Genomic DNA, 20,839 nt, shown 5'->3' with positions numbered 1-20,839 from the left:
ACCTCATCACACTCATGTCTGTCATCATAATCATCATTATTATGATGAATCATCAGCATTATGTAGCAGTAGTTTAATTTCTCTTGTTCACATGTCTCTCTGGTGAGGTCATCAGCAGGACGTCTGTGCACACGTTCCATTAAAACAAGAGTTGGCAAGAATTTGTTGTCAGAAGAGGAAGAGACTCCCAGTCTAAACAGAGACACTACTTAGAATCACATTTAACACTGAACCGGGGTTTGAGGAAATCTCCCTCTGCATCACATGAACTAAATTTGGTAGCTTTATGTAGCTTTTTCTCTTAAAATTATTACTATTGTGGTGACTGTTGGCCAGAAGAGGAGGGCTGCCTTTGAGTCCTGGTTCCTCTCCAGGTTTCTTCCTCATGCTCTAGGAAGTTTTTCCTTGCCACTGTCATCCTTGGCTTGTTCACTGGGGGCTTGGACTTGGATATTTGTAAAGCTGCTTTGTCACAACATCTGTTGTAAAATGCGTTATATAAATAAACTTTGATTGATTGATGTAATAATCAGTGTTCTTATCAAATTCCTGAACTTTTTGTTTGTTTGTTTATAAATTACCATTTTTGTAAATATTACCATTTTTTATCTATAGATAACTTAACTTAATTTGGGGTGCCTAACGTTCATCACGCTTCAGTTGAGCCTTTCAGTTGTACCATTCTCTTGCAGGTGATATGGAGTTCTTAGGGACTTTCTGCACCCCTCCAATGTGACACAGTTCCTTCACCAAAGCATTTTTTAAATGTATCCCTTGATCCCTTGAGTACCATATGCCATAAGCACAAATGTCATGGCACAGTGGAAGCTCAGTGGTTAAAGCACTTCACTAGTAATCAAAAGGTTGCCAAATCAAGTCCCACAAATGCCAACTTGCCACTGTTGGGCCCCTGAGTAATGCCCTTAGCCCTCAATTGCTCAAGTTGTATTCAGTCAGTGTCAGCTAAATATAAACTGTAAATGGTGCCAATGAGTTGCCCTGTATTCTATTTCTGGAACAACTGCTGGGGCTTGGGGCAGTCATAGCTCAGTGGTTAAGCTATTTGGCTTATAACTGGCTGGTTCAAGTTGCCACTGTTGGGACCCCTGAGCAAGACCCTTAGCCTTGTACTCAGTCATAATTTTAAGTGGCTTTGGATAAAAGTGTCAGCTAAATGATGTAAATGTAAGGGGGCACTGTTAAACATAGAGTTGAGGAGTTGGAGGTAAATGTTCAGCACACTGTAATATGGTGCCTGCTGTTCCTTCTATGGGCCCATTGGTGGTGGCTCATTAAACAAAGTTAGGGTTGTTTCTTCAAAAACATATCAGTGATTGCTGTGAAGTGATATCCTGAATCAATGAGGGCCTGACACACAGTTCCATTCACCACCACATCTGCTTCATTACTAGGGCCCACAAGTGCTGTCATTACATTTTTGAGTTGCTGTTGTATAAATGCTTTGCTGACAACCCATGGTTGCCCTAGTTACCACAGGTTCTAGGCGTTTAAAGACTGGTCAGCCTCATTAACACTCACTGCTTGGCCTTGCTCCTGTCCTGCCAAAATAACCCTGCAATAGTAAGCAATATGTTAGGGTTTCCCACACTGGTGACAGATAAAATCTAGCTTGTTCTTGTATATGTAACAGCACGTCCCACCACGTGCATGTGGAGGCGTCATTGTTCACTGTTTTCGTCAGGACTGCCCCTTGTTTGTAATCACACCCCCTGCACACCTGCACTTTATTTGTTCCATTTATTTAGGTATACAAACCCTTGTGTTTTGTAACTTATTGTCAGTCATTGTTTGTGTTGATATTAGTGCTAGTGTTTACATTTACAGTTGCCTGTATAAGTTGTGTGTTTAATGCTCGTGTTTATGTATCATTTATGTCACTACCTTGTTGTATGTGAGTGCCATTGTTAATGCTTAATAAATCTCTGTCTTCGTCGAGAGACATCTGCGAGTCCTGTTCCTTGTCTTGCTGCACTTGGGCCTTCACAATATAATTGCAGCCTCCTAATGGAACTCCCCAAAAAGACAATCAGACAGGCAATCAAAATGCCGCTGCCAGACTTCTGACTACGGGCAAAAGAAGTGAACACATGACGCTCATTTCTAAGTTCTTACACTGGCTATTGGTATACTACAGAGTTGACCTTTAAGGCATTATTACTGGTCTAATCATCCTGTAATGGAGTAGGACGAGTGTATCTATGTGATACACTGCAGTGCTATGAGCCAAGCAGAACCTTCAGATCAGATGTAGTCGGTTAATCCTGCCTAAGAGACATACTAAGCATGCAGAAGCAGCGTGTAGCTATGATGCTGTTTATAAATGGATCCAGTGGCTTTAAATCTAAACTAAAAACATCCTTTATTTGGTGAGGCTTTCATCTCGGGTAAACACTTTTCCCTCAGATCCTGTAACAGTGCACTGTTACACACTACTGTGCACATTTATATGTCTTAATTCTTCATTTATTCTGTATTTATCTTTATCGCAACACTTTATATCTTAAGCTTTATTTTTTATGTCTGTGTGAAGCACTTTGAATGGCTGTGTATGTAAAGGCCTGTACAAATAAATTAGCCTCGTCTTGCCTTTAAACATTGAACGTCAGTTTATGTTCAAATGTCAAAGGTTTGACTCAAATTCCAGTCATATGCAGTGAATACACTTTTTGGAGGCTGAGCCCAGTCTATGAGCAGACCATGAGATGGCGGTGGACCCCCAGCTACAATCAGACGTGTGAAGAGATCTGAGTACTTGTACGTATGAACTGAACCATTTCAGGACTGTTCCTGAGAGTACAACCCTCTTCTCAAGTCTGTCTATAAGAACGTTTTGGTCTATAGTACCAAGAGCTGCACTGAGATCGAGCAGTAGTAAAACTGGTACTTTTTCCAGATTCTGTATTTAAACATATATGATTAATTATCTTAAATTAGCGCAGCCTCAGTCTATAAGCAGGCAAAAATCCTGACTAAAATTTCTCTAGACAGCTTTTCAAGGATAGAAACACCAGAACACCAATTACAGAATGTTACCAATATTTAACATAGTTCTTCATGGTACACAGTTATATTTACTTGTGTACTGACGTATAATCTCATGTATTTCACAGCCTTTAGCTGGTCAACTTCAGTTTTTGGAGGTTGTTTGTTTTGCAGTAGCAGGTCCTTTTGTTCTCTGGTCCACTGTTTTCATGTGGTGATTGACCCAGTCAGAGGCAGGATCCACACAGATCATCTTTCCACTAATCATCTTAAAGCTGGAGCAGAGACAAAGGTACAGCAATGTTCTGTTAATACAGAAGGCCGGGACTAAATGACCCAAGATGGCAAAAATGTACCTGTGTGGGAAAATCACAGGAAACATTCCTGATGTAAATGACACTATCAGTGATAAATCCCTGTGGAAGATTCTCGCACTGAGCTTAATGTGAGTGTGTAAAATCAGCTCTTAATGTTGTTGCTACAGCACCTTCACTGCAGCGTTTCAGCAGGAAGTCCAAACCTGATTCCAGAAATGGTTCATAGATGCAGTGTGTGGACTGTGTTACATATATGAAGGGCTGTAGTAGGCGTGTGCTGCCTCTTAGAGCAGGTGATACTCACACCACAGATTTGATGGAGCAATCATTTCTGGTCCTGTTGTAGGACACGATGTGCTTGAGGGGCAAGTTCACCTGAATCAGTTTAGAACAGCAGTCTGCAGGGTTAAGATCAGGACCTGGAAGACATCAGCAAACAGTTCCAGACAAAATCACTCAGTACAGCAATGAGAGATTGTACTGCTTTTAAGAGACTGTCATTAGGTCTAGTACGTCTCAGTTCAATTTGGCTCACATTGTAAATATACTGTAGTGGGGAACAGCACCGCCTCCCCTGTGGGGAATTGGGGTTCATTCCATGTCTGGCCAAGTGCTCCAAACTACACAAATAAGAATCCTTGGGAAAGACTCCATACACTACATTTGCCTACCTGGAAATTTTAAGTGACTGTTGACAAGAATGTTTGCCAAATGTGTAAGAAATGCATCATATAACAGAGAGATGGAGACTCACCACTAGAGACCAGCTGGAGAGAACAGAGCAGCAGCACAAACAGCAGAGCAAAATGGCTGATTACACACACACACTGAGAGACTGTGAGGTCAGAGTGGGCCCTGTACTATAGGACAGAGGAGCTGAGTGAGTGAGAGCAGTTCAGTGTGTGAGGAATGACCTGCACCTCTGTATTTATTCACAGAGCGGGAACTGTTGTGTCTGTCTGTCTGAAATCCCCAGTGGTTCTAAATTAAAACTTGTTTCTCTCTGAGTCAGTCTTGCTGCTGTGAGATGCATCCTGTTCTCTTTACACTTACATCACTTCTGTGTGGTTACACGATCTCAGCTATTTACAGACCACTTAGAATTTGCCGCAAGATACAGAAATGCACATCTTGCTATCACGCCTTTACGCAATGACATTGATACATTGTGTAGGCAGCTAAAACAGCAAAACTCGCTATCGTGTTCCTGTAATTATTTGTTGTTGTCACCTGCCTTGGTAACCAAGAAGGTCCCCGTGAGGAAGTGAACGTGAGGACGTGAACTTGGTGCACCTTCTCAGGTATGCTGTGCCATTCAGGGGGTATCAGGGTCCTTCTGTGTAAACTAGAAACTAGCTGATCCCATGAAGCTGACTAACTTCCGCTCCTCAGTTAATATTTCATGCTCGTGTGATCTTTCATAATGTGCCATTTTGTTTTATATTGACAATATTAGCAGTTTACAGGTTGTATCTAATAATTTAGTAAATCAGGTCAAACGTGAATGAATTTGATAGTGATTGTGAATTATCTACCTGGTTATTACAAACATACTTTTTATGATTGACATTCATCTAGTTTGATAATTACATTAATTATGTAATTACAATAATTACATAGTTTAATAATTACAGCAATACAGTTTTTTAACAAAGAAATTCTGTTGTGGGACATTGTTTAAGGGGCTTTTGCATTGTGTACGTTGCATTTCCTTTTACATACAAACCTCATTAGTTATAGTTTAATTGTTTTTACAAACCATCTGAGACCTGGGATCACTGTTTTCCTTTTTTGCATACCATATGAAATGGTGCATTGGGGTCTTTAAAACCAAAGCAATACATGTGCTAGGCCTGAGGTCTTGGCTTCAGCCTATAAGAAAATGTGTCTAGTTTAGGTTCTCAAGGTTCTCGGGAGACTGAGGAGTAAGAGATCAGCAGCCTGGATGGTCTCTCTCCTGCTGATCTCTGTCACTGTGCTGAACATCTTTCCCCATCTTCACTGATATGTTGTATGTTGTATGACATTATTGCACTGTATTGTATTGTTTGCACTTGTGTAGAGTGTTGTCTATTGCACTTGTTTTGTTTTATATTGCACCATGGTCCGGGAAGAACATTGTTACGTTTTTGCTGTGTACTTGTGTATAGCTGAAATGACAATAAAAGCCTTTTGAACCTTTGAACCTTTGATTTCCTCTATCAGTCCCTGACAAAGTGTGTTGTGTCTGCTTGTTTCAAGACTTCTGTCATCATACCAGTTCCCAAACAACTGAATATCTCCTTGACTACAGACACGAATGACTACAGACCTGTAATCATCAAGTGATTTGAGAGACTGATATTACACCACCTCATAATCCTGACTGACAGCCTCTAAGACCCTCAGACATTCACATACAGAGTTAATATGTCTATAGATGCTACCTCAATATATACACTACAACCTACAACACCTGGATGCCCTTCACATCTTCACCTGTGTGTTGTTTGGAGATTTGGAGCTGTGTGTTTAATCCAATCATCCCATATGTTCTAATGTATAAAGTGATCTCAGGGTTCCCCTTCCTGTTTGTTCCTCTTCCTACTGGATCCACAACTTCCCATTGAACAGGAAGCTACTAACACACATATTAACATGGTGACACTCTTTAGTAGTCTATTGTCTTTTAATCTTTTGAAAGCACTAGTAGCTACAGTTCAATATGATTTGAATAAGCTTCAATTCTTGTATTCAGAAACACTGTATGTGGCTTCATTTTCAGCATCAGGCAGATCTTAAACCTGTCCAGTCTAAACATGCACAGAGAACGCACGTCCTCTCACACTGCAGATTGAGCACGCTCAGAACACCCTAGTGTTTGTATTGGGGGCAATTGCTTTTATTCCATATTGGATTGCGTTACGGTTAGGGTTATTTAGTAGTTGCATGGAAGTGTTAGGGTTAGAGTTAATACAGATTTTCCATTTAAAAGGCTGTCAGTGTATTTTTATGTATTTTCTTCTGGAATTTCTGTAGTTCTAAAAATACTTCTAAGTAGATCTAATGAAATAAATTGCTCTGTTTCTAATTCATTTGAACTTTTGAGTTAAATTACCCCACATGATCATAAACTAACACAACATAATCCAGCTAAACATCAATGAAACAAAGATGAACTGATGAACACCCGTAGAGGCCGATGAGTTACAGCTGACCTTTCACCCTGACGTGTCTGCAGGCACAACAGTCAGAGGAAGCACACTTGAATCTTAGCGCCCTCTAGTGTTACATTAACATTCCCTACAACCTCACATGTGAAAGTTCATAAGAATTTGCATGACGTATGAAAAGCTATGGGCAGTTAAAGTTAGAGCCAGTTCATAGTTACAGCTTTTCTCATGTTTCAATACACTAAACCAGATGCTGCAGGAAGAGTATTATCATTACACTTAATAAATGAACCACTTAGAATTTGCTATATTCTATCATTCCATTATGCAAAAATAAATAGATATGCCATGTAGGCAGCTAAAACAACAAAAATCATTATCATGTTCCTGTAATTATTCAATGATGTCACCTGCCCTGGTAACCAAGAAGGTTCCCATGAGAAAATGAACGTGATGAACCTGTTTAGGTATGTTGTGTCATGCAGAGGTTTCTACAGGGGGTATAAGGATTCTACTGTTTGCGGAACACAATTCCCAACTCACATTTCCATCAAACTGCCACAAACCAGATGGGATATTGCCATGGAGTTGACGGAATTCTTCCCCCAACTTAAGATTTGAAGTTCATGTGATATCATATAATTCATGTTCTTTGTTTTATACTAACAATATCAGTACTCTACATGTACCTAATAAATGACCACATCAGTTAAAACAGGAGTTTTATAGTTGTGTATTATCAACACTGGTAATTACACACATACTTTTTATGATTTATGACATTTATCTAGTTTAATAAATACATCATAACATTTTTGTAATTCATCATAATAATCTAGACTAATATTATATCACAGCCTTTACACAATTAGTGACATTTATCAAGATTAATAATATTGCATCTTGTATGATTTATGATATTTATGACTACTTTTTCTCTCACCTGGGAATACAGGTTTTTAACAAACATATGCTGTTTAAACTTAAAAAGCACTTGTTTTTTAATCACACTGTTACTAATTTGTTTTTTTCTTTTGTTTGTTTTTGTTTGTGTGTTTCTTTTATCACATATTCAGGCACATTTCCATCCAGCAGCTAGCCAGCTCTCAACCATCATGAGACAAATACCAGCACATCATCATCACTGAACAGGAAGTTCTCAGGAGACTGAAGTGTAAGAGATCAGCGGCCTGGATGTTCTTTCCTGCTGAATTCTTCACTGTGCTGAACATCTTCCCCATCCTCACTGATCTCCTCTGTCAGTCCCTGACACAGTGTGCTGTGTCTGCATGTTTCAAGATCTCTGTCATTATACCAGTTCTCTAACAACTGAATGACGATAGACCTCCTTGAATGACTACAGACCTGTAGTCATCAAGTGCTTTGAGAGACTGATATTACATCACAATCTTGACTGACAGTAGATGAGTCACTATACACTATATCATAGAACACTTGAATGCCCTTCACACCTTCACCTGTGTGCTGTTTGGAGATTTTAGCTCTGCTCACACTGAGGCAGCTCAATGTTTGCTACTGGTTTCACAACTTCCTGTCCAACAGGAAACAGTATGAAAGGCTGGGTGTTTCAGACCCTCTCTGCCTCAGTATCGGTGCTCCACAGGCCTGTGTGTTCTCGCTTTACTCTGATCCCATTACACAAATGAATGGACCTCTAACAATAACTCTGTTAAACGTATTACAATTGCAGATGACATCATTCTGGTCGGTCTCATCTCTAACAATGATGAGTCCAAATACCAAAAGAAATTGAGGCATCTGGTGTTCTGGTGTGGAACTACTAGTCTGGAGTTGGCATGAGACAGACACAGCACTGCAGTTATGGAGAAAGATTAAGAATATATGGACAAAGATAAAGAAATAGCAGTGTTCAGCTTTCTGTGGTCCCAGTCCCATTCTGTTGGTATGGGTGAGTGGGTGTGTGTCTGTGGGTGGGTGTGTGAGTGAAAGAGATCTTGGCCAAACATGGCTTTATTTTTATAATGATATTCAATCATATAATGATTGTTATTTTTGTGGACAGTAATGAAAGTACCTGTGCTGATGTGGGTAGGAGGAGGAACATGAACATGAGGTGTGACATTCAGGTTCCACTGTGACACAGGGACTTCCAGACCCACTTTGTGTGTCTCAGTGACTGCCTGCAGTTTTAGAGATGAACTTTATTTATTTATTTATGCCATCACCACCTCAACATAAATAGGACACTTCACCCAACCACAGACTAAACACAACTAACAAACCACTCAGTTGAGTCTACTGATGTCAATCAGACAGTTTATGTTGGAACATCATATGATCATATGAATATGGTTAATAGAATGTGAGCCCAGAGTATAATTATCGCCAATAGTGTTTATTTGTGTCCTGTGGGACTTACAGTGTAGGTGTTCATTCTTAGAGAAGAGCAAAAAGGTCATGAGATATTTTTTCTGAAACTGAAGAATGCAGCATTGTATGTATATTGCTTGTATATTGTGTATTGTGGGTATATTGCTTGTGTATTGTGTATTGTAGGTATAATTCCTGTAATGCTTGAGAGTCAACAGCAGTGATAGGCCTTTTCCAATTCCCATTTCATCCTTGACACATATTTTATACATCATGCGGGTGATGGACCATCAGTAGAGACACCAAAACAAACACCAGTGGCCAGTCTCGCTTCTTGTCCAAATAAGAGAATACGGGTAGTAGCCAGTAGCCTCATTGGCTGGGCAATTAGAAGCATTCACCAGGTGTTGGCTCCATTCAGACTTCTGCTGAACATTCAAAGTACCCAGTACATGCAGCAGGGTGCAATTAAACCTTTTTGGCTGGGGTTCACCCTGTGGATGACATGGTGATGTTCGGGACTTCTTCATGCCCAACATGCTCAACATCTTGTGAATTAATTTACTCTGAAAATCCCTTTCCTGATCAGAATGAAATCAAGTTGGCAGATCATAATGAATGAATTTTTTTTCCCACAGGGTTCTGGCAACCGTCACCACTTTCTGATCCTTAGTGGGAAACGCCTGCACATACCTTATAAAGTGATCCGTTACCACCAAGACATTACACATATTCCGAGAATCCAGCTCAATGGGATAAAGGAAGTGCTCATTGAGGTAAGGTTTTCCTCTTTATGCAACGATCTGAGTGTTGGTTCCCACTAACATGAATACACGTAACTCAGAAACAGGATTGGGACACACTAATGCCAATTTGTCTACAATATTAAAAATAAATATACAATAAACAATAAAGGGTTCCTTTCCCTTTTTTTAGGATCCCTGCACTAGATTGAAACAGACAAACAAAGAGTTTTCTTTTTTCATTTACCATAAATTATATTCCAATAAAATATTGCAATTATATTATATATTATATAATTATATAATTATATTCCAATAAAATATTCCAGTAACTGGAATTATGTTACATGATACATCTAAAGACTGAACAAAATTTATTTTCATCATACATACTCCCATAGTGCACTGTGTTTTTAAAAAAATCTTACATTATTATGTTTTACACTAAATGATTTTAAAGAGAAATGTCAGAATTTAACACTGGAATGTACTAAAAATATTTTTCTTGAGATGGCATCTCTGTTATTTGGACTTGAGTATTTGAATATTTGAGTACTTGAATACTGCACCGCTCAACAGGAAACAGCCTGGGATGAAAATTCAAACTCCACCAGAAAAGAATGAAATGCCAGTATCTGTTACAGGGAATAAAAAAGACTTGGCCGATCTTTCAGGCTGCTCTCAGGCAAACTGTGATGGTCCTGGATTGTCCCAGCCCCAGTCCAGACCTGAATCCCAGAGAGAATCTCTGGAAGTACCTGAAAATGGCTGGCCACCGATGCCCACCTGGCAAAGCTTGATCCAACCTGGCAAAGCTTGAATGATTCTGCCAAGTGGAATTGGAGAAACTTCCAACAGAAAGGTCATTACCAACAACATTCCCAAGATGACATGAATTGTCATTGCTGCTAATGGTGTTTTAAACCAGTACTAAATGCAGGGTATGAATACTGGAAACTGAATAGTTGTATAAACCTCATTGGCCCCTACTGATTTCCTCAGTTCCTCTTTGTTTCACTAATCTTTCATTTTATTTCTTGAAATTTGTAACATTGCTGCTGGCCCGAGTGCCGATGGGCGTGGAGCAGGACACACAGACTCCCTCGATAGAGTGAAACATTTATTAACGTAAAACACTAACAATAACGGTTGCACTCACAAATGACATTAGCGACAGACATAATACATATTACTATACACAGGTTACACAACACTGAACAATGGATATACAAATGTTTAAGCAGACTTCAGCAAACAATGACCAACATAACGCATACACCAGCAGAGGTTTAAATAGACATGTTTGAGAAGGTACTCTGTCCAGGTTTAGACTTTTCATTGAGTATCAAAGGTGTTTGCAGGCTAAAGCCCAACTCAAAATCCCTTCTTGGTAACATATTCACAGGCTGCTGAGTGAATTGGGTCATTCAGAAAGACTAAATTAAAGAAACAATCTCGTTCAGTGAAGTAAAGACATGAGGTCAGAAACTTCCAAGGATTTAGTAGGTAAACTATGTTGAAATCACACAGTGTTTACACAAAGCTACCCCTTTGTATCTCTCTCACACACACACACACACACACACACACACACACACACACACACACACACACACACACACAACCACTATGTGTAATGGTGTAAAGTAGTGTGTTTACACTACAACACGATTGTTATGGTATTTAATAATTAGATTTTGTCGAATTCCTGCCAAATGGATTTGGCGCCACATGTTTGGTTAGTCAAATGCAGCCTCAATTGATTAATTGAGATAGGATTTATTAAATGAGATAGGATTACATTTTATTGCTCCTGAAGGAAATTGCAGGATATTTTTAGGTACCACTGTATCTAAAGAACAGGGCAGGTGATTCTGTATATGTTATAGGAACTGTGTATGTGTATATATGCATATATATGCGTAACACAGTGTGTATGCTGTGCAAAGGTGTCGTTTCTGTGCTTTAAGATGTTAAGGGGTGAGTGACAGCTCAGATAGAAATATATGGTCATTTTCTGTATTAAACAGCCATGCCAGCAGCCATTTTACTGCTCTGGACACACAAAATAAAGCCGCAATCATTTACATTTACATTTACGGCATTTAGCAGACGCTCTTATCCAGAGCGACTTACAAAAGTGCCACTCATAGAATATATCCAAGTACAGTATAGTAGGTTAGAATTAAACATACCAATGAACTAGAATCCTGTAGAATACAGGGATGAATGCTGATACCTAGAACTGCAAAATACATAAGGTCTATCTTAAACAATGATAAGTGCTATAAACAATAAGTGCTAGAGTTTGTTAAAAAACATAAACAGTGCCCTACAATAAGTACTAAATTAGTCAGTCAATAAGGGAGCAGTGTCAGTTGTCCTTTAAATATTCTGCAAATAGATGGGTCTTCAGTCTGCGTTTGAAGACTGCAAGGGACTCTGCTTTCCAGACAGCAAGCGGGAGTTCATTCCACCATCTTGGAGCCAGGACAGAAAATAGTCTCGATGCTTGTCGTCCATGAGACCTGAAGCAATCAAAACAACAACTCCCAGAGTGCTCCCAGTTTGATAAAACCATTAAGTTATTCTCTTTAATAAAAGTTAATAGTAGATTGAAGAAGACTGAAAAAGAAAACTTTGTTTTTTACCATAAATTATAATCCAATAAAACATTTAATCTTATATGAGTTTTTATATCTTTATAGGATTAGTATTTTCATTAAAAGAGTCAAATAATGAGAAACAGTAACTGGAATTCAAATATCAATACATTAAAGGATCCATTTACCACTGAAGAAAATTCATTTTCATTACTCCCACAGCATCCTGCAAAAAAATCTTACATTATTATACTAAATGATTTTAACAAGAAAGTTCAGAATTTAAAACTGGAAATGTCAGAATTTATTTGAATTTTTCACTGTAATTAATTTCAGGTTTTATTGTACTAAAGATTTTTCTTGAGATGGCATCTGTTATTTGGACTTGAGAATTTGAGTACTTGAGTATTTGAGTACTTGACTACTGTGCAGCTGAACGGGAAGCAACCTGGGATGAAAATCTGCACTTCCATGTCCAGACTCTCCCAGAAAAGAATGGAATGTTGTTATCTGTCACAGGGAATAGAAAAGACTTGGCGGATCTTTTCAGCCTGCTAATGCCACAACCCTCATGAGGAAAAGTGAGATGATGATGATGATCCTGAATGAAAATTTTTCCTCTTTTTGAGTCCAAGATCTTCGGTTTGGGGAAAGGTTTACATTTCAGCAAGACAATGTTGAGCTGTACTATCAATACAACACACGAATGGATTTCAAGAAAACTGTGATGGTCCTAGATTGGTCCAGCCCAAGTCCAGACCTGAATCCCAGAGATATTCTCTGGAGGTACCTGAAAATGGCTGGCCACCGATGCCCACCATCCAACCTGGCAGAGCTTGAAAGATTCTGCCAAGAAGAGTGGTAGAAACTTCCAACAGAAAGGTCATTCCCAACTTGATTCCTAAAATGACTTGAATTGTCATTGCTGCCAAAAGTGCTTTAAACCAGTACTGAGTGCAGGGTGTGAATACTTATGTAAATTGAATATTTCCATTTTTTATATTTTCCTTTTTTTTTTTCTTCTTCAAATAATTTTATGACAATAGCTTAAGGAACTTTGCTCATCACAGCTGATGTATGTTGGAGTTGTTCCAGCTCAGGCAGCACCCAGCCAGAGGGAAGTGCCCCTACACACACGAGCGACTGCTACATCCCTTTGTTCTTATCACTTGTCTTTATTCCTTCTTTTCCGGGTTTTGTTAGCATAAACGAAGATACTCTCCCACACTCGTGCTTCGCTTCTCTTTATGATGTCAGTATTTTGCTGAAGAGTTATGCACATTTTGACTGGTTAGGAAGTTTAACATGAAATGCATGATAGTAACTGTAAACATTATTTAAACACTGAAAAATACTCTCGGTCAGTTGATTCATTCAAACAGTCTGGTTAAACACTACAGCACCTTTCTTTAATATATATACTGGAGTGTTCACTTACACTGAAAAATAACATGACCATCTGAACTGGCTCCCTTTCTCAAAATCTCTTCTTAAAGGTGCTGAGGAGACAGAAGTGTAACTGTTTATAGAGGGAATTATATTAAGTTCTCTTACTTTAGTGAATTATATTCAGATGGTTTCTCTTACTTTTATAGTTAGAGTGAATGGAGGAGATACCAGGAGGAGATACCAGGACACAGGCCATTACACAAGGAGAGTAGGACAGCGTCATAGAAGAGCAATACCTCAGCAACAGGACCAGTCTCTCCTCCTTTTTGTGAGGAGGAAGTCTGCCAGAGCTTTACAAAATGACCTCTAGATAAAGTCTCTACTGGATTTTATTGGATGAAACTGACCAAAATGTTAGAAACTGACTCCATGACGGTGGCATCGGGACCTAACGTCCTCCAGTGACCTGTGCTCACAGTCCAGCACTGTGCAGTTGTGTGGCATTCACCAAAGACCACCAGCATCAGCAGGTCCACCACTGGCACCTCGTTCTCTTCACAGATAAGAGAAGGTTTACACTGAGCACATGTGATAGATGTGAAAGAGTCTGGACACACCGTGGTGAACGTTATGCTGCCTGTAACATCACCCAGCATGACTGGTTTGGCATTGTGTCAGTCATGGTCTGGGGAGGGTCGCACCTCCACATAATAGCCAGTGGTACCTGACTGCTGTTACGTAAGGATGAACTCCTCAGAGTTACAGTGAGATTTTATGCTGGTGCAGTGGACCCTGGGTTCCTCCTGGTGCAGAACAATGCTCAGCCCCATATGTCCAGAGACACTTTCTGGATGTACTTTGTAGTTTACATTTACTTTGCAAATTTCTGCCTAAATTAAGTGGACCAACGTAGCTAATTAAAAACTTAGCATGAATGAACAATTTGCTGTAAGGTTTTTTAAAACTGAGATACTGAGAATCTCTCAATTTTTCCAGAGTAGTCATATAGACAATATCACATGTGCTCTTCCTCAGAGAGAAACTCAATGTGCAGATGTGAAAGTAAACAGGAAGAGGCTCAAACGAGGATGATCAGCAGGTCTCTGTAGGTGATGTGTGAGAGTCCATTGAACACACACCAAGTCTGATCACAGCACAACCCCCAGCAGAACACACTGGGGAGTTTACTGTGGACATCATCCATCATACTGACCTCACAACCCTAGAGGTTAATTAAGGCCTTCACTAATTTTTGTCTAGTCCAATTTACTCAATTGTTTTAAAGTTTTTCTCTTTAGGTTTTTTTTGTTTTGTTTTTATTGCACTTGTTAGTTGGGGGTCACTATGTTTTGTTATACACGTAAGAACTTCTCACTTCAAAATGCCTTTTAGGATTTTAGAATCACAATCCAAGATGTTCTGAGCTGTAGTCCATTATGAAGACTTGCTGTCCTACATGCAGTTTGGAGTTTGTTTTTTTTTAGTTCCTTATTACACACTGGAGCCTTTCTGTCTTCAGGGACCCAACGCAAGGTCTCTCTCTGCTCATCAGCCATGACATGACTGCTCGACCGCGAGCTGGTCACCCGAGGTCATCCGCTCCCTCTTCTTACATACTTTACCCCTCCCTTTGTCTTTCTTTCTCTTCCTGTCGCTCTCTACGCACAGGAGTAGCTCATGGCTCAGTCATGCAGAGAACATCAATATTTACTAACCTTGCTTTCCCTCCTACATAGACCCTTAGAACATGCCTCACTTTTCCCCGTCATCCTGTAGATTTAGGACATATATACACTCTGTGCTTTCCTCAATAAAGTGGAACTATCTTGATTCACTACCCTGGTGTCAGTGTCTCCTGAGTTACCCGGATCCAGCTACAGGGGACAGAGGGCAGAGGGTAACTTAGAGGAGATCGAACCTGAAGTACTGGTTACTTTGAACCAGTTTCTAACACTTTGAACCAGTTTCTGACTTCCTTGTTTTCCCTGGTGTTTGACTCTGCATGTCAGTTCTGGCTTTGTTCAGTGCTGCTCTGACGTGTCCATGTGTGTTGCCTCTTGCCTTGAAGGACATACATGACAGCAAACATGGCAAGCATTTAATTATCAAAATATATCAATCAAATTTACCAGTATAAAGAACTATTTATGGAGCTATGTTGATATTACATCATCTAAGCAAAAAAAAAAAAAGTAAATATATACCACAGGCTTAATGCTGACTAAATGCACAAAGCCATCTTTTCATGGCTTGCTCTGTATTACGCGCGTCTAATACACTGAATGAACGCGAGACTGGCTTCTTAAAGAGACAGTAACCCAAAAGGAAATATAACAGCCAGACAACAAAAACTCTTTAAATCTACAGAAAGTGTACACGCATCTTTCCACCTGGCGACACAGAAACAGGAAAAAAAAAAAGAACGAAAACATTTTACCTTCTGAGCTTTTGGTTTCCTTCTCACAGTTAACAGGAATCAAATTTCAGCTCATTGCACAGTTTATTTCATTCATATTTCAAGAATGAATTACAACTTGATTGTATTAAAAAATAAGATATTGAAAGATATTGTAAAAAGATTATTTAAGTCTGAGAAATATTTTTTAGTTCACATGTAATGTAATGTAAATGTTTAGTTCACAGCTCACTGAGAAAAACTAAATAAGAAGGAGGAGCTAGAAGAAGATTTCCTGTGTTCATATTTGGAGAACAGCCCTCTCTCTCCCTATATAACAGATCAGAACACTGATTCTACACACACTGATCTCTATTCCACAGCAGAGGACACTGCACTTTCTACAGCTGTGACTGTCTGTGTGTGAAATCAGACATTCTGCTAAAATGAGGAACCTGTCTGCTCTGCTGTTTGTGCTGCTGCTCTGTTCTCTCCAGCTGGTCTCTAGTGGTGAGTCTCCTGAATTTACTCAGCTGCATTACTGTCAGTGTAGGAGAGAGCAGCATCACCAGAGCAGGACTGTGGGACTGATTACTGAACCCACATTCACACACAGAGAGGGAGGAAATTACACTACCAAAGCAGGAAAAATGGGTCAGTTATTTGTTTACTGTGTGCTGGGGTTAGAATGTCAACTGCTTGTTTCTAATTGCTACAGCTAAACATTACCATGCCACTGGTGTATCTCTGACTGCTGTACCAGTGTTTGGGAATCCTACAACTCCACAGAGCATTACTGCTGACTGCTGTCTCACCGTGACTGATGTGGAGATCCCTCTGAAGAAGGTGGTGTCCTCCAGCTGGACTAGTAGCAGCAATACCAGTAACACCATTGTGTGAGTAGTAATGATTTAACTCCTAATTCTGACATGCTGGCAATAGGAGGAAAAATACTTGCATTTTAATCTTGGTAAACATCAACACAATGTTGTTTCTACTTTGTCAGATTGTTTACTCAATTTTTCCTGGTTTTATTCATATTTGTCACCTTCGTCAGTTCTGAAACTGCAGTAGGAAATCGGTTCTGCCGAAAAGGGCTTTGGCGCCATCTACTGGTTGATCAGTCACATGCGGCATCAGTTTATTAGGTACAACTGTACCTAAAGAACAGGGCAGGTGATGTCTGTATATGTTATAGAAACTGTGTATGTGTATATATACACATAACACTTTGTTATGTATTGTGTATTCTGTGTAATGGTATTGTTTCCATGTTTTAAGATGTTAAGGCGTGAGTGCCAGCCCACCTTTTTTGTTCTACTTAGCATTATGGATATTCTAACAAAAAAAAGTTACATTCAAATATTTATCTTTATATTTCTATTAGTATTTTTGTTAATCATGTAAAATGATAAGAAACACTCACTAGAATTCAAATATCTATACATAAAACGAGCTGTAACAGGCCGAGTGCCGCAGGGCAAGCAGCAGAACCCACACTGCCATGACGTGGACAAACATTTACTGACGATACACGACTGGTAAATATACTGGTACTCACAGAGAACATGCAGGGTGAACACGAATAACAACCAGGATCATAAACAGAAACAAAGCCCGACAGGCGGGTAAATACACACATAAAGACAAACCCGTGCAGGTGTGCGCACGTGGTTACGAACAAGACAATCAGTGAGCTCCCACTGCACGCGCGGGCCGAACCACGTGAGCAGTGCGAAGGGAAGCGTGCCGTGACAACCCAACTAAACAAATCTTATTTTAGTGAAAATAAGTACGTTATTGTGAGTTACACTAAATGCTGTTCAAGAGTGTAGAACTGGAACTGTCAGGACTTATTTGACTTATTCCCTGTAATTTATTTTTATTTTTATTGTAATAAAATATTTTTTATTTAAAAATGTTGTCTTTAATCCTGGGAGTTATGTCAGGTTTATCTTTAATAATGCAAAATAACACTCTACTATCAAAGACCTGATCTGAACGTTATCTATAAACAACTATGTGCTATAAATATGGACATGAATTCATGAAGAGTTTTTTAAGATCAGTTTATTAATTAAAGAGCAGAAAGAGAAATGCCTAGGTTAACCTTTGAACCTTTGAGTAGTGAAAACTACTTCCAAACTACTACTCAGAAAGAGATTTTTCCAATTTCACTCAAAAATAAAAATATTTTAGAATCTTTCTGATGAACCACATTGGCTCTTCCGAGGAATACAATGCCCTCCGACTGGCAAATTGGAGTCATGATCTGCATTTAAAAACCAGACGTTCTGTTCTAATTCCTATTAGAAAAAGTCTTATAGTTCAACCTAGGAGGATTAATGTGGTTTCCACAAAGGTTATGGAACTATGGACCAGCTCTGGTCTCTGGCACAGATTTGTTAGTGATCATGGGTTTTTGCTGTTGAGCTTTACTGTGGGTGGCAGCACTTCCAAGTCCAAACTCTTCTGAAAAAAATGGAATGCTGAAATCTGATACAGGGAATAGAAAAGCCTCGGCTGATCTTTTCAGCCTGCTGATGCCACGACCTGTACCAAGAAAATCGAGATGATGATGATGATGATAATGATGATGATGATGATGATGATCCTGTGTGAAAACCTCTTTTCTAATTCAAGATCGTAGGTGGGGTGAAGGTTTACATTTCAGCAAGACAATGACCCAAATTTTCAGACAGAGCACCACAGCATCAATGTTACTTCCTTGGACATTATGAGATTGGTATTTGTGCTTTTGTGCTTTGAGATGTAAAGATGTGACTGATCTCTCCAAACTAAGCAACCTGACTGGCCAACGGGACAATGAACTCCTCCTTAAATAGGTATGTTGCTCATGTCTTGGTTCTCCATGGTGTCTTGATCAGTGGTTACCATGCAGTCACAGTAGATGGCTTTGAGTTTCTACATTGCTATCAGCTGTAGGCTTCCTGAAATATGGCCTTATGAGTTTGTACTTAAGGTGGGTGACGTGTTTCTTTTGCCTTTTCTACCCTGTTTTTGTTTTAGGGAGTTAAGATAGAATTATTGTATTTTATTTTCTTTTTTTTAGGGAAGTAAGTTTGGTTTATATTGTGATTGTTTTTTTGTAATTTATGAAGATGAACAAAATTAATTGAAACAGTGGAGTGTGCATCTCTGTGATATATGTTAGGTTGTGCCCTATTGGTCCTGGATTACTGAGTACACAAGGGGTGTCTGTGATAAGGCCGTAACACCAGACATGGCAGTCACCCTCCACCTCTCAGATCATCACTTTCTATACTCTCTCCCTCCCCACTCTTTCTGTCCACACCTCCCCCCTCACACGGTCCTCCTCCTTTGTTGCAATCTGTCCTCCATCTCTCCCTTCTCTCTTGCTTCTACTGTATTGTCTACCCTTCCTCATCCTGATTCTTTTTCTTCTCCCTCCCTGGATACAGGTACTGACACTTTCCTTTCTACACTATGAATGAATCCTCTGTGCCTCTCTCCTCCAGACCTGCAAGATCTGTCCCTCCTGCCCCCTGGCTGCCAAAAGCACTGCGTTTCCATTGAAGAAAACTTAACACTGCAGAGAGGTGGTGGAGGAAAACTCAGCTAGATTCAGACCACACTTCCTACCACTCACTCCTTTGAAAGTTCTCACTTGAAGGAACATCAACAAAGTGATCCCACTACAGAGATAAATTTGAACCATCAGCACCCATTACACGCACGCTCTTCAGTATTTTTTCTTCTCTCCTTAATCCTCCCCTCCCCATCATCCCTCTTATCCCTGAGGGTTCCATCATCTTCTTTGAGGAGAAACTTGCAGCAATGCACCACAGAAGAGCATAGAAAGTAGGAACAAGCAGCGAGATCTAGAGGGAAATACAGAAACAATGACCGGCAAACAAGAGACGCAGGAACAAGGTTCACATAGGACCACAATTAGGGACCAACTAGGAACAGCTCGAGATAAAAGGGAGGTGACAGGGAACCATGGAAACAGATGAAAACTGGAAAACACAGAAGTGACTAGGTTGCCAGGGAAACGGAGAATGCTCCGGTCTGCGGGCGGGACAACTCTCTTAAAGACCACCAGGGTAGGTTTAATCCTAAAGAAGGCAAAACTCAACAGCTCCAACTAAGTAATGACAAACCAAAGACAAACTCTTTACTTTCAAAAGTTTTTGTAATAGTTGTCTGCAATCAATTATCTCTTTTCCTCCCCCAGAAATAGCTTCATGATCCCAATCAGTCTGGCTAAAAACCAGCACATTCAACAGAAACAGCCCTCATATCAGTTTGCTGCTAAAGCTGCAAAGCTGTCATCTGTCTTGATTCTTCTGGACATTTCGGCAGACTTTGACACATTAAACCACAACATCCTCCTTTCTGTTCTTTCCAGCCTCCCTGTGACTGGCTCCACATAGAAATGTTTTCATTCCTAACTGGAAGGATTGTCCTATCTGGTAACATGGAGAGGATCCAAATCCAATCCGTGTAGACTCTCTACTGGTGTCCCCCAGGGCTCAGTATTAGGCCCTCTTCTCTTCTCTTTATATACTCTCTCACCTGATGATATAATGTCATGGTTCTCCTACCAGTGCTATGCTGATGACACCCAATTAATTCTTTCTTTCCCACCCTCTGATGCACAGGTTCCCAGACATATCTCAACATGCTTGAGTGACATTGGTTCATGGATACAAGGCCACCACTTGAAGCTCAACTCCAGCAAAACCGAGCTTCTGCACATCCCAGGATCTCTGAACCTTCATCTTGACCGCACTGTTTCTTTTGAGAAGTGAAAGAAACTGTAATTGCACCACTGCATAACTACTCTATACAGGACAATATATACAAGTAAAATATAGCAACCAGCAACCAAACCAACAAG

The 20,839-nt window shown here is 39.8% G+C and overlaps 1 long non-coding RNA gene across 1 annotated transcript in view; it reads right to left on the bottom strand.

The window, feature by feature from the left end:
• Positions 1 to 3,034: 3,034 nt before the first annotated feature.
• The window catches only part of LOC113568571, a 44,961-nt gene continuing 27,156 nt past the window's right edge, over positions 3,035 to 20,839 (bottom strand). The window contains exon 3 of the long non-coding RNA XR_004776732.1: positions 3,035 to 3,278. This is a non-coding gene — a long non-coding RNA (uncharacterized LOC113568571). The remainder of the gene's footprint in view (positions 3,279 to 20,839) is intronic.

The sequence above is a fragment of the Electrophorus electricus genome, chromosome 12 (genome assembly GCF_013358815.1).
Source record: "Electrophorus electricus isolate fEleEle1 chromosome 12, fEleEle1.pri, whole genome shotgun sequence".
Lineage (NCBI taxonomy): Eukaryota > Metazoa > Chordata > Actinopteri > Gymnotiformes > Gymnotidae > Electrophorus > Electrophorus electricus.
Note: the sequence above shows the minus strand (reverse complement) of the source record. Positions and strands in the feature narration are given on the sequence as shown.